The sequence below is a fragment of the Amblyomma americanum genome, chromosome 6, assembly GCF_052857255.1.
Source record: "Amblyomma americanum isolate KBUSLIRL-KWMA chromosome 6, ASM5285725v1, whole genome shotgun sequence".
NCBI lineage: Eukaryota > Metazoa > Arthropoda > Arachnida > Ixodida > Ixodidae > Amblyomma > Amblyomma americanum.
In genome coordinates this window covers 127,198,988-127,213,456 of record NC_135502.1, presented here as the reverse complement: position 1 = coordinate 127,213,456, position 14,469 = coordinate 127,198,988, and the positions used below count along the sequence as shown (strand labels likewise).

Below are 14,469 nucleotides of genomic sequence, written 5' to 3'. Positions count from 1 at the left end.
AATACCTTGTTGAAATGAGCCCCCCCCCCCCCCCCCCCCCCCTTCCAGAAGAGACCCATGCATAAATCGGCCCCTGATAGTGCGCTCAGTTTAAATTGGTGAGGGGCTGCAGGATATTTAGCTCTGGGTCTGATGTATCCTGCCAGTGCATCACGGATATAGCCGGTGGGCCGATGGGTCGCTCCCGTAATAACCGCGCCCTTTGCGCGCTTTCGCGAATGGCAGCGTAGTGACACGGTCCCGTGACATCTCCTTGTCCCGTTGACGTATCCCCTGGCGATGGACACACGATTTCACACTACGCGAGGGGGGGCGTAACGTAGTGGCCAAACCGAGTCAAGGTATGGAGCGCGCTGCATGCGTAACGATTCAGCTGCGGCGGCTGTGCACGGGCCTCTTCGGTTCGGCTGCTCCCGGTGCGTTGCGCTGTGCTGCAGGCAGCCGCGTAACCCGCTCCACGAGCGGTGTGCCGGAGCAGTGCCACCAGTGCTTCTCTTGTGCGCGGGCATCCGTGGCAAGCGTCCTGCGCAACGACAGAGAACAGTACGCTCAGTGGCTGCTTAGAAAGATTGGGGCCTGGTTGGTGAGAGCAATTGCACGCACAAGCCGGTGTTTCCTGCCAGCCGCAGTTTCAGTCAGCCGAATGAAGTGGCGCCATTGAACTTGCTAATTTGGAGTGCAGTTCGATTCGACGTCGTGCGATCGCTCAGGTAAGTTGTTTGCCCGTGTGTGCAGATGCGCAGCTGTGTGCACAGGCGGAAGACGCGGCGAATCTGACCGGGGACAGGAGAGTGGCTGCGACAGCGTAACTCTTTTCCCTCAGTCATTTCGAGGATGCCACTTCCAGTAGCGGCGATTTGCATATGCACGGTCTCTCACCCGGCGTTTATACCTGTCGCAGCGATGATGGATTGTGCGGGGGCGCCTGCATTCTTGAACCTGCGACGTCGTCGATCGTAGGCGCCTGGGCTGGTTTCACAGCTTCGTCCACTTGGACAGCTGCAGGCTTTTGTCGCTCTCATCCACTGATCGGCATCGCAGTGGTTACTTTCCTCATTGCGTGTCCGTCCTTACAAGAATTAATCTAGGCAGTCCTTTTGCCTGTAAAGTCTATGGACTCTCTGTAAGAGACAAACCCTGTAGGCTAGTCTGTAGGCGCCAATGGAAATGCCAAAGACATGGCCGTACACTATTAGTAGACTTTAATCTATAGAATTGCCCGAGAACAGACAAAAGGAGACGTCTATTGGAAGGCAACATACAATGTAAGAAGTCCGTAGACCATTTTTACAAGGGCGTGCCAGCGACCCACGCTCTAGGTTTGCCCCCTTTCTTCACGGGAGACGAATTGCGCTTGGGGCCGGGCTGACACCTTGCCGGCGTCTCATGCTGGAAGCAAGGCTAGTTCTCCGAGTGGGCATCCCGTGCAGTCGGTGCACACCCCAACGGAGTGTCGGGCCGCGTTTCCTGTCCCGCCCTGGGGTTGCGCGCCGCAGTGCACGGGGATTGCGCGACGACGTCCGTGTGCCCGATTCCGAGGTTTCTGGGCTAGCCGGACGAAACGTTTCGAAACGGCCTCGCTCGGTGGGAACCAGCTGTTCGCTTCGGACAGCACCGCGGAGGGAGCGTGTCTCGCGTTCACTCCATGCATGCGGCCGTGGCGTGCCCCGCACTCGACCCTCGTAAAGCGGCCGTATAATGCCGGCCGGACTGCGTGGCCGTTATCCGGCGTGTGGCCTAGCCTGCCTTCCTCCCTCCTCCGGCGTGCTCGTTTTTTTTTTTATCCTTTTCTTTTTCCTTCGTCTTGATGTTGGGCGGCACAGCCAGCACATTTACGATGAGGTGTCGAACAGCATAGGCGGAACACGGCACGCTGAAGAAGGAAAAAAAAAAACAATCCTAGCTGGAATTTAGGGGACCAAGATGTCATCAACTTGAACATTACTTATTCATTTTTATATTTTATTTATTTATTATTTTGCTTTTGTGCCTGTGTGTGTGTGTGTGGGGGGGGGGGGGGGGGTGCTGCGTATCCCTCTCGTGTTCCAGGCTACTTTGGTGACTACCGGCCGCGGTGCTCTTGTATCGATGGAGGTGAAATACTAGAGACCAGTGTGCTGTGCGATGTCGGGGCACCAGGAGGTGGAAATTTTCCAGCCTTCCGCTACGGCGCCCGTAGCTTCGTTTACATGAATGCTACAGAAGTCGACTCTAAAGCTCCTCGATGTCGTTTTCTGCCTACCAGACAATAAAGGGAATCAGTCGACTCCATGTCGCCCTTTTTGAGGGAAGAGCAGGTTTTGAGAAGGAAAGGCGTGACTCGTTCTCTGCTCTCTTCCTTTTTCACTTCCCTCAACAAGTGGACTGGAGTCGACTTCTGTCGCATTCATGTAAACGCGGCTTCTCATAACCTGAGTCGCTTTGGAGCGTTAAACCCCCGTAAACCACTCCCGTAATAGTCCCTCGTGCAGGCCCGGGGAATAGTACTGGCGGCTGGCATTTCAGTCCGCGCTGGTGACAAAGGCCTTAACTGCCTCATCGCGGCAACCTTCTGAGGTCCAGATAAGCGACCGCGTTCGTTTCTCTGCATTACGCACGTCTTTTTTTCTTTTTTTGTTCTTGTCGTTCGCGCGTGACGGCGGTGAAAGCTCCTGACGTGCAGAGGGGCCTCTTGATTCTCAGCTGGACGAATCTTGTGTGTTCACGAGTGGAGCCATCATCGCTGTTTTGTCCCCTGTACGCACGGCTGCGCTGCCGCGCGTGGTAAATTGTGTCAGGGCCCACGAGGGAGGCTCGCCGCCGCGCGTGCAGCAGGAGGAAGCCCCTCCGCATTTGGCGCCTAATTGTTTGGCCTGCGTTCCTTTCGGCCAGATTTTTTGCGACCTCGTTTCGGTTCGAGTCGAAGTGCGGAGAACGTATATCCGCGCGTGAATTGGGTCGCCGCTGCCTATAGCTCCCCCGACGCCGCCCCGCAGCCGCGCGTGGCGGACAGCTGCGCGACATGAGCTTTCTTGTTCGAGCGGCTAGAAAAAACAAAAGGCAGCGGAGCTCGAGTGTGCTGCCTGTGAGCTGGGTTCGTGCCTGACGGAGATCCTGCCTCGGTGCGTGACAAGCCTTTGTTTACGCGGGGCGTCACTAGTGCTCGTCAATTACTGAAGATAACATACGCGGCTCACCAGGGACCATTCTGTTTCACGCTTTCTTAATCTGCGTTGTTTGCGCCGGCATTGTGCTGTCCCTGAGCGATAAGCAGTTTGGTCAGCTAATTGTCACCCTGACGCAGCACGCAGGACTCACGCTTCCCGACTGTAGCAGCTGTCCGCGCCCTGTGCTCATTGCGCTCCAGTTTATCGCTTCAGTGAAACTCCAGCTTTCGCCGGGCGATTTTCATAAGGACAACGGCCGACTGCGGTTCTCCCGGCACATTATCCCGTTATACTTAGGGCTGTGAGGCCCGGAAACCCGTTATATTTTATTTTTTTTCCCCTAGTCTGACCGCACTGTTTTTCCCGGCGTATTATTGGACGGACGGGTGACATGTTTTGTAATTGTAATATCGACGCTGGGCGGTTGAAGGACTATGGGTGCTGTGGCGCTCCCAACATCTGCGTGCCTGGAAAGTGCTTTCGATGTTTTCCCAGCGCGGCCGAGTACTCCATGCGGAGTAATTTTTTAGGCGAACCCGTTAGATGTACCCACTCTATGAGCTGTGTGTGATGGCCTCTGTCGCAATTGGCCACAATGCGAGAAACTTCCCTGGGGAAAGATTGCAAAGATATGGCTTCCCAACTGCTGTCGGTTTTGAAAACGGCAGCGTGATGTCAGTGGTGGTCATTCTGCGAACAAGCAACGCAGCGAGCCTTTTCAATGCGGAGTGAACAGCGCCTTGCAGCGTCGGGTGGTGAATGAGATTAGGGAGTTAAGGAGGTGGCAGCTGACGCAGGGCAGGGTTATAATTGGGGGTTGATGGTTAGGAGCAGTATGTGCTGTTTTAATTGGGATAATCCTCCCGGTGTTCACAGAGCGTGACAGTAATAGTAAATTAACTCTTAACGATCGAATGTGACCCTCGACGTTCGGGTGGCTGTAGCTTGCAACGCGTGGACGCGGCCCAGCGATCGAAGACAAAAGCGCGCGCGACTTGGTCGAGCTGCTGCAGCAGCCGTTCACTGCTTTCCCCCCCCCCCCTCCCCCCCTCCTGCGCGTCTCCTTGGCCCGGGCGCGCGGAGGCGGCCCCGACCTCCTCTGCGGGTCGCGCGGCTGCGGAGGTCGCTGCGCCGCCGCCGCTGTCGAATAACGGGGACAGCAGCGCACGCGGGCCGCCGCCGCAGCAGGAGCAACACGTGCCGGCTCGCCGCGTTTTCCGGGCCGCATACGAGCGGGCTCCTGCGCTGAACCTCGAGGTTTCTGGCGAATTGTGTAGACGAGGCAGGAAGAACGCTGATTGTTTTATGGGGGTTGATGTAAACACCGCTTGCTTTGTGTCTAATCCCTGTGCAAGGCCTGTAAGCTGCTGCTTTCGGCTGTGACGGTGGGCCGTTTGCGTTCACAAAGGTACTGCCATGGACTGGTTGGTCGTCATCGTCTTGTGTCCGCGCTGTTCCTTTCCCCTGCTGTCTTTGGTTTTCCGGTCCTGTTTTTCTGTCTTGAAATGTGGCTATGAGTTGTTTGCCTAAAGGGCAGTCCGTTTCTTTTTTGCCACGGAGGGGGCCTACGGGCCCAGTTGTCAGTCAGTGAGCTCAAAACACCAGAACGCAGCGTGAATAATTAGTTGCAAACTAATTAATTTCAAACTAGTACCGGCACTTTCGATCTCAGTCTGCGGCGACAGCGCTGAAGTGCACCTTGTCGTCACGATCGACCTGCCAGCTTGGGCTAACGCATTCCTGATGACATCGGCGTCGACGGCAAGGACTGTCTTGGGTTGGTGATGTGGCAGTAATTAAGGCACCTGACGCCAATCGATGCCGGTTTACGTATTGAGCGGCTCGTCGAACAACCAAAATCAAGTTATGTTCCACTCAACATCTGCAACTTAAGTTTTTTAATTATTTTGCGACAGCGTGCCTTCTTGCAAAAGGTATTGTTTACGCACTGAGATACACGCCGGATTCCCGAAGGGAGTCCAGCAAGATCATGTCGTGCGGCCCAGATACCCAATGTTTTACATCCGCCGGTCGACCTGTCCGCATCCGAACAATTAGGTGATTCTGCCGTTACAAGAAGGCATCTTCTGACGCGCATGAAACCAATGTATACGCGCCGACACTGCCGCGCTGTTCTTATCGGAGTGTTGCACCTCTCAGTTACACTCTCCCTTCGCAGCCTCTCTGGCTCCAGTTATTTGTCGCTTTCAGTTCCTGTGGTGGTTCCACATCTTAAGTTTTCTTTTTTTTTTAAGATTTATATATTGTCGCCTGATGACGGAAAGGAATAGATTCGCAGTTGCTTTTGCCACCCCCCCCCCCCCTGCAAATTTTGTCGGAACACCGGAAATTATTAATGACGAAGAGATGGAATTCCGCGCTTACGTGCACTGCCGTTTTCGCCAACTTTGGTTAGGAATTAAATAAAGTTTATTAACGTTAGGTGCCTGAAAATTTTTTGAGTAAATGTATGGGTGTTTCTATATGTGCTCAATCATTGTTGTCGCTCTCGAAAGTTGTACTTATTATAAAATTTCAGAAAGTCGGCCCAGGGAACGTTTTTCGTCTACATTGCGTGTCTTTACCTCAGAAAGGGCTTGTGGCAGAGCGGCAGTAATTTATGTGCTATGTTCTATGCATACCTTCTTTATCAAAGTTCTGAGGTTCATATTTTTATGTCCTCTTCGTAAAGAGACATGTTCTCGCTAACTTCAAGAAAATGCGGAACAATGAAAACTTCTGAGAATAAGAAAAAAACATTTTTGATATTTTTTAAACATTGTCCGCATATTCTCCTGTATGTCACCTTTCCAACCATTAAAAACAAGTTGCGTCATTTTGTTGCTTTAGTAGCTGCGGTGTCTCCACTTTTTTTATTATTGTTATTATTGTCAGAAGTTTCAATTGTTATGTCTTTTGTTGAAGTGTGCTATCATATCTGTTTATCGAAAAGTCATATGAACCCGAGGCGAAACGGGCTTTATTCATAGGTGGTCTTGTTGTAAGGCCGGATTGAGCAGGCAAGCACAAGTCCGGGCCCAACACCTGCAGTTGGCGCTCTCGTCTCGTGGCGCGTGTAAGCTCCGGTGCCGCTGCTGCTAGTCATCTTCCTGTTTAGAATATATTTACTCAAACAATTTTCAGGTACCTAACGTTAACATAATTTATGTGATTCATAACTAGAGTTGGCCAAAACAGCAGAGAACGTAAGCGTGGAACTCCACCTCTTCGTCATCAATAACTTCCGGCGCTTCCAGAAAAAAAAAAAAACGGGGGGGGGGGGAGTAGAACCAATTGCGGATCCCTTCTTTCCAGTCATCAGGCAACAATATATAAAAATTGGAAATAAATAGCCACCCACAGCGAGTGAATCGAAGACGGCGCCTGTGACGTGTGCGCTGTCTGCTGCGTTAACCGCGCACTTTGTGAATTGCACCGCTTTACCTTCGTGTTCCGAGCTATGTGGGGTGCTCCGTCTCCGTCGCGGACTTTGACGGCACTCTCTGGGCTGCGAACGTGCAGCCGCGTCTGCGTGTACAGAAGGAAACCACGCATTCCTCCGCACTGCCCACGAGACACCGCGCACTGCGTGCCCCATGATCCGCCTCTGTCGTAGCGTGCCCCGTGTGAATTCGAGTTGGAGGCCTCCGTTGCCGTATTGCCCTGCGCCAACGCGGCCAACGCGACCATCGTCGATATCAGCCAAGAAGAGACGCCGGCACTTGTGGTGGAAGGGACAGCGAGAGAACCTGCGGCAACATCTCCGCCAGAGAGAATGCTTTGAGCGCGTTTTTTAGAAGCGCCGTCACCGGGTGTCGAAATTTCACCTTCCCAGCTTTCCTTCTCCGGTTCCCACCTCTCTCACTGCTGGCCGCATCTCAGCCGGCGACACCACCGACAACTTCTTACTTTTTATCTCTCAGCGCACTTGATTGGCCGGCCTGCACTGCTGCGCGGCGCGTTTTGGCCGCTCGTAATTTCCTTGTCTTTTCGCTGTAGTGCATGTGTGCGTGACGTTCATGCGGTTCCTTAAGTACAGCCGTTTCGATAGACCCGTACTCGTGGACGCGTTGCGCGCACAGGGCCGGACATAGGCGGTGCAAAGGGCGAGCCAACTTTCGAGCGTGATGCTACTTTTTGTGCTGCTGCATGCGTGTGGAGGGGTGGTATTGACCCGAGGAGTCCCTGGTCTGAGAAGTTATTTACCGGGCCCCTTCAGGTCGGAATGATCAGCCTAACGAGAAATGCAGCTGTTGAGACCTGGGCTGGGCCGTTTTCCTCCAGCCCCGTTGCATTCTTACCGCTCTCGATCTGCGCTGGCTTGGCGGATTCTGGTGATCGCAGGGCCCTGGCATCGCTTGACAAAAGGAGAGAAGCTGGAATTGTACTGCGATTAGAGTTTGCCCTGGCCTAGGACGGCGACATGTGTGCGCGCGTTGGCTTTTGGGCATAAGTCGGTGGGGAGTGGGTGGTGTAGAGCGTCCTGTTAGACTAACAAACGACGCATCTGCAGTCTTACGTGGAAGAATCCTCCTTTTTTTTTCCTCGTCAGCAGGAAGCAGCGAAATATTCGCGCGCAGTCGTAGAACGTCTTCGTGGGCGGCAATTTAGGACCCCTGCCGTTAGGGGGCTTCGATCCCCCTCCGTAGCGAAGGATGGCTGTTGTCGCTTTAGCAGCCGGTGCAAGTACTGACGTGGCCGATGTGGTGTTCCTTTCCGCATATGATTCGCCAGCAATGCACATCGCTAGCTTGTATGGCTTACCCGCTTCGGCGTCTCGTCCCCAGCGTAGGAATGCACCAGCGTGCGGAGGCTCGGGGAAAGAAAGTAAGAACAGCGCCTCAGGCACCAGCGAAGGCCCGCTCGGACTGCCGGATAAGAAGCCGAGGCCCCAACCTTCACCGTGGTACAGAGTAGCCTCAGCCACAAATGCACCCGATCACGGGTGACGCGACGGCGTGCACGTCCCAAACTGTGGAAGGCCGATTTCTCAGCCGGGATGGGGCGTTTGCAGCAAAGGCGCGTTCCAGCCCTCCTCTGTGCCGCCCGTGTCGCCCCGGCGGCGTGGGTTTCCGCCTTGCGCCGCACTGCCGGTGGCCGCCCGCTGCACTGGCTGCTGCTGCCCCGCGTGCAGTGCCCCGGGTAACCTTCTTTTGTGCTCCCGCCGTGCTTTGCTCCGGTTTGCGCCGTTTCCCCTCCCTCCTACCCTCGGCGGATTGATTGACCCGGTGAACGCGCCGCGTGTGCTACCCGCCCCCGTCTCGCTCCCCGGCCATCCCCCCCTTTTTTGTGTGTATTTTTGGCCGCCGCGGGCTGCTGGGGCCGGGTCGCTGAGGCAGGCGCGAGCTTTGCGGTGACTGGACGACGGTGCAGCCCTGCGACGTCGGCGCCCTTCCTACGAGCATTATGACTGCTCGCGTGGATCCGCCGGGCCTGTTAGGAACGGAACAAAACAAAATGGGACCGCCGCGCGTCTTTGCCGCGCCTCCAGTGCCTGCAGTTAGTTCCCTCTCCGGTCGAGGCCGGGTTGGCCCATTTGCGCTCTGGACCGCTTCTCGAAACGCGATGCGCGATGACAGTTGTCCCGGTCGCGTTGTTGGGAGCTGAGTTTATCTTCTTCCTAGCCTGGGAAGCCAGCAGGGAAGTCGGGAAGGGGACACGTGCGGACGTTGCAGACTTTCTCGTGTTGATAGGCGCCTCATCGACAGCAGCGCTGTTTATTTAACACAGGCTGCTCACCCTCTGAGTGAGGCCACGGAGGCCTAGGACTTCTTGCAGCTCAGTGGCCCTGCATTCGCTCAGGGATCGAGTAGTCTCAGCTAGTGGGCAGTGAAGGCACCGCAGCCCGGAGGGTCCAGGCGACTTCAACCCTCGCTGTGGGTTCGCTGCCCTCTTCTCTGGCTGTGTTTTGCGCTGCTCTGTCTCGCATGCAGTGCATGGGTAACCTTATCAGGGCGTCGCCAGGAGTTGCGTTTAAAGCATGGCTTCTGTGGTGGAAAGGAAATCTGCACACGGTAACAATGTTGGCGGGCATTCCCGGTAACTACGCTTGACACTCCTTTGAATGCTGGCTGCGCATGCTTTGGAAACAAGCGTCTGCCCATCTCTATGAGGATGTGGCCCGCGCTCCCCTGGCTGCAGTGTTATTGCTTAGACATGTTGCTGTCCGGGGCAGCAGATTTTGCTTCGAGAGAAACGAGGCAGTGAGGGGCGTCCAAGTGGCTCGCTTGAGCGTTACACAAAAACTTGCGCGGGTCCCTGTAGTGTTGTTGCAAGCACTAGTGCGCCTGCAGACCGTCTTGAGAGCGGCGAAGGAGGCAGCCTTACTGTAAAAGACACAAGCACATGTCGTCGTCTTTTGCGCCGAGTTGCATCATTTTTCGAGCTCACGCGTCTAGCACTTGGAGCAGCCTAAGCGCAGCGCTTTAGGTAGCGGGGCTTAGGCAGAGCCGTTTCGGAAGGCGCTGATGGCAGGTTTAGCGGCCCCGGGATCGCATCTCCGGAGGCTCAGCTGACGGGGATAGGCGGCAGTCTGATTGGCGCCATCGAGCTCGGAAGCGACGCGACCCACTCACTGTTTGCTCCACTTGGCAGCTTCCGCGTCGCGGTGGCTCAGTGGCGCTCGGGTGGTGAGCTCGAAAACGCGCAGTCAGATCCCGGCAGGCGCGTTTCGGTGGAGGCGAAATCCGGAAGGCGCCCTGCTCTGCGAACGAGGGGGTCGAAATTAATCCCTCCTTGACGGCGCCGCTTTCTTCTTTCCCTCGTCCCCTGCCATACCCCTTGGGCTCTCCTCGGCTCCGTACGTGGCATTGGGTAGCAATGCTTGGTCATCACTTCCGGATCCTTTGTGGCCTTAGCACCGGTACGAAAAGTACCGCTGATGGCACTTCGCCCGGACGCCGCTGCTCGCCCCCTCGGTTTCGTTGGTAAATTTGCTTAACGAGCATGTGATGAGGCATCCGTCGACGGAGCCCTTTGAAAGGATCGCCCATTGGGCCGGGATATGCGCACGTATACAGTCGGGGACAAAAGTCTCTGGACTGCGTGCTCCGTAAACGAAGCCGATAGCTCTGCTATTAGCCGACGGCTGAAGAGGGGAAGGAACCGGATTTTGACTTCCAACTCCACAGGTGTGGTCTCCAGACAGCGGCCAATAACAGTGCTGACCGCTCCGTATAGCACGCGGCCCAAAGACTTTTATCCCCGACTGTACTCGCTATGTACTGTCAGCGTCAAGTTGCACTAACGTGAAAGTGAAAACACTTACTGTAGTGTGATATCGTGTTAAGCATGCAGAGAAAGGTGCGTACCAACAGAAATTTATTTCACTATGAAATGTTAATCAACCGAGTCTGCATATTCACTCGAGGAGCTATTATATACTGGTGCTTTTGTTTTGTCACTTCAGTTCTCTTGTTCGCGTTTCATTTGGCGCTAATGGTACAGTCGCTGCAGCCATAATAATACGGTTTGGTTTGGTTTATGTGGGTTTAACGTCCCAAAGCGACTCAGGCTATGAGGAGCACCGTAGTGAATGGCTCCGGAAATTTCGACCACGTAGGGTTCTTTAACGTGCGCTGACATCGCGCAGTACACGGGCCCCTAGAATTTCTCCTCCATCGAAATTCGACCGCCGCGGCCGGGATCGAACCCTCGTCTTTCGGGCCAGCAGCCGAGCACCATGAACACTCAGCCACCGCGGCGGCGTCATAGTAATACGGAGCGCATGCTTCGGCGACTGAACTCTCACACATCAGCTGTGAAAAGTAAGTGGGACCGTGACTACGAACAAAGCGGAGGGTTCGTGGCAGGCGGTTCCACAACGTTGGTTACAACTGGGGATGAAAAATAGGCTTCGAGCCCACGTGAATGCATTGAAGCGAAAAAATCAGTTTTCTTTTCTGCTTTCGCAGTGCACCCATCATTTCGTCCCTTCGTGGAGAACAACCAAATTCATCCTAGAACAGGTTCTGAGAATATTAAACGTCATTTAGAAGGCGATGCGTATTTCAAACACTGCGAAGCGTGCTCGTGGGAGTGAACCCTGGCTTGGGCTATGGGGCCGGAGCGCGGCCCTTAGAAACACGTGTAAGCAAAACTTCCCCAAATATTTGTCTGTCTCGCAGAGTGGCCATTTGTTAACAGTTGGCAAGTGCTTCGAAGTGGAGTGTGACAAATTATGCTACGTCATTTCGAAGCTATCGCTTTAAACTGCCACTGCATAAATGTGTTGTGAAGCCCCAAACAGCGGTCTTTTTTGCCGGGTGTTTCCCAGAATCGCGCAAGCTTTTCGTGTATAGCCCGACGTTCTGCCGCATGTGCTGCGTGTCGTCGCAAATAATGCCGTTGAAATGATAGCAAGGTTTACACTGAAGACAGAGCCCAAACAGCACGATCAACGAACCGCGCACAGCAGCAGACGTCTAACACCGTGATTACCCGCACAGGTGGCGCCGGTGGACGCCGGAGTCGGCCAGTGTGGCGTCTGCTGCAGTGCGTGGCTCACTTTCGTGCGCTTGCCACGGCGTTTGAGCACTGTTTCTTTTTTTTTTTCAAGTAATGCTGTTTAGGCTGTCTAGTTTTATCTATACTGTGTTAGCGAACAAATGTAACGCACGCGGCAGTATATCGTACTGCACGATAAGCTTGCTCGATTCGGAGTAAAGACGGATTCACACTGGCGAGTCGCAAATGTCGCGCGACCCCATTTCGGGCAATTATTTTCGGCTTCTGAAACACTATAGGAATGCGAGGGGGGAGCGTCGCAAATCGATTTAAACCTGTCGTGCGAGCTCCGCGACTCGCCAGTGTGAACCCGCCTCAACACCCAGTCGATAAGAGCGCCTTTTGTGGGTATATATCAGCTTCACAACTCATTCATCGTGACGTTTTAAGAAAATAGCTTCGAAATGACGAAGGGAACCCTGCCGCACTCTTCCTCGAAGGTCTTTCCAACTGTTAATGAAATACCGCCTCCGTGTGTGCTCTTCCAGACGAGAAATATAATTCGACAAGTTTTGCTTACCTATGCTTTGTATGGGTCGCGCAACCGCCTCGTACTCCCAGCGGCGAGAGACTCTTGCGCACGTTTCGCGGTGTTTGAAGTATATACATCACCTTCGAAATCACACTGCATACTTTCCGAACCTTTTCTAGGATAAACTTCAGTTCTTCACGAAAGGACGACATCATAGGTGCACTGTGAAATCGGAGAACTGCTTTGAAAACGGCGCTAAGCCTACTTTTCACCCCAAGTTTTCCCCCAGTCGTTCCAGCCGGCGACAGCAGCGCCACCGCATCTTGCCTACGTCACAGATCGGTGTTGGTCTGTGCCGATTGAACCCTGCTATGTACATGACTGTCGCTCCATCCGGCGTCGCCGCATTTTGGAGTAAAGTTAACAACCTGTAAGTGTGATTTATGGACGCTCTTCGGCAGTCGGTTTCCGGGCCACTCTCCGGCCTGTCAGCGTTTCAATTTTGCTTTCCTGTTTCGAGTTTTTCATTTTCCTCTCGACGAGTGCGCATCTGCTGGCAGAGGCGGATTTTCGGGTCACTGTGCAGGAGGCGTTCTCATTTGAACCGTGCATTTCTTGAGCTTTTAAAAAATGTGACTCATGCGGCATGGTTTTCCCGCGTAAAATGTCTCGCCTCCGCTGGGGCGGTATTCTTGTTGTAGGCACATGGTGAATGAGTGCACGCCGTGGGTACTGTAGCCCGGCTGACTGTGGCGCCGTCACGCGGAGCTCTTCAAATGCGCTGGATGACCACCGGCCTCCGAAGAGGCGAGATCCGGTGTTGATGCTTTCTTCTTCAAAGATTTGGAGTGCTGGTGATGCTTAGCAAGCCGCTCGGCGTGGCCTAGAAGCGTACCTTCCGGTCTTTAAACTTTCGGCGAAGGGTGTTCGTGACTGTAAGGCTGTGTCAGGCGCACATTTTTAATACTTGTCAATCTGCGTCTGTCGCGCCCCTGAGTGGCCGTCGGCGGTAGCTTTACTGTGTTAGCGGTATCTCTGTGCTCTATAAAGTTCACTTATAGGTTGTGTAATACCCACCACTTGTAGGTTTGCAATCCGGAGCTCATCCGAGGTCAGTTTCTGGCGCTGTTTGGCCCCTTAAACGCCATTATAACTTATTTCGATGAAAACTCCGTGCGATTAGTGCACCTCTGTGCCGGTGCATGCATCTCCCACTTGCGATTCTCCACCCGGCAGAAGTGCGCGCATCGCCGGAACAAGAAATTTGTAGGGTTTTAACCACAGTCGAAGGCCCGGAGGCCCGCAGTGACCACTAGCTAAAGGAATAAAGAAAAGATATGCGCGTTGATGAAGCGCGGCCTTACACCTTATTTCTCCGTACAGTCGTCGCTTATTAACAGCACACGCCACAGTTCTAAACAGCAAAAAACAAGAAAATCTATATAAAACCGACTGATAACTTGGAATAAACGAGAGATAACCTGTGCTTACCAACGAATAATTGTATATCTCTTAGGCAGCCTGCGTCAAAGGAGCAAAAGGGAAAAGGAGACAACTAGGAACCAGTGCAGGGAGCGAAAACCGTTTGACGCAAACCAGTGTCAAAATAAAAAAAAAAAGGCGACATCAGTCAAAGGGTAATCAAGGCGTGTTCACCTTCCACACAGACACACGCACAAAAAAAATCAGCCTGCGTCCAGAAATCGCAGCTCTTTATCAAGGAGTCAAACCGAGCGTGTGCTGACACTCTTTAGAAATAAGCAAAGCTTGGACAGTCTCTCGCTGTATGCAAGAAACGTGGTTTTGTTGAAGAGCGGTTTACAACCACCGCTGTGCCAAGAAACCGGCGGATTTGTTTTGTACACTCAAGTTGTGTTCCCTCCTTTCGTTATAGCATCTTCCCGTTTGTCCATTATGAACACTATTGCAGGTGTTACAGACAAGTTTGCTCCTGCATTTTGTGGTGACATGCTTCTCAGAGCGTGATTCGTGATCACCGAGCATTGCACGTATACCTTGCTTGTACGGAGCTGAGAAAGCCACGTGGTAACTTAATTGCCATCTTCTTAACATGATGCGACAACCTGTGGAAATACGGAATAACCTGGTTGATTCTTCGCTTTTCGGTCTGTTTGTTCTTTTCTAGAGCAGGCTTTCGAAAATGCTGCAAAGAAGTGCACTTGGTCATCGAAGCTTTTGCTCAAAATGTGCGGGCCAGATTTATTCAGAGCTGCCTGAAGGTTAGTGCTAGCTACACAGCCCGTTTTATCAGCTTAAAATGAGCCCTATTGAAAGATAGTGCACTTTTCTTGGACCTGCATCCAGCACACTTGCGATTCAGCTAAC

The 14,469-nt window shown here is 53.5% G+C and overlaps 1 protein-coding gene across 5 annotated transcripts in view; it reads left to right on the top strand.

Moving 5' to 3' along the window:
• rdx (BTB/POZ and MATH domain-containing protein rdx) overlaps positions 1–14,469 on the top strand; it is a 261,129-nt gene that overhangs the window by 138,997 nt on the left and 107,663 nt on the right. The gene's annotated exons all lie outside the window — the stretch shown is intronic.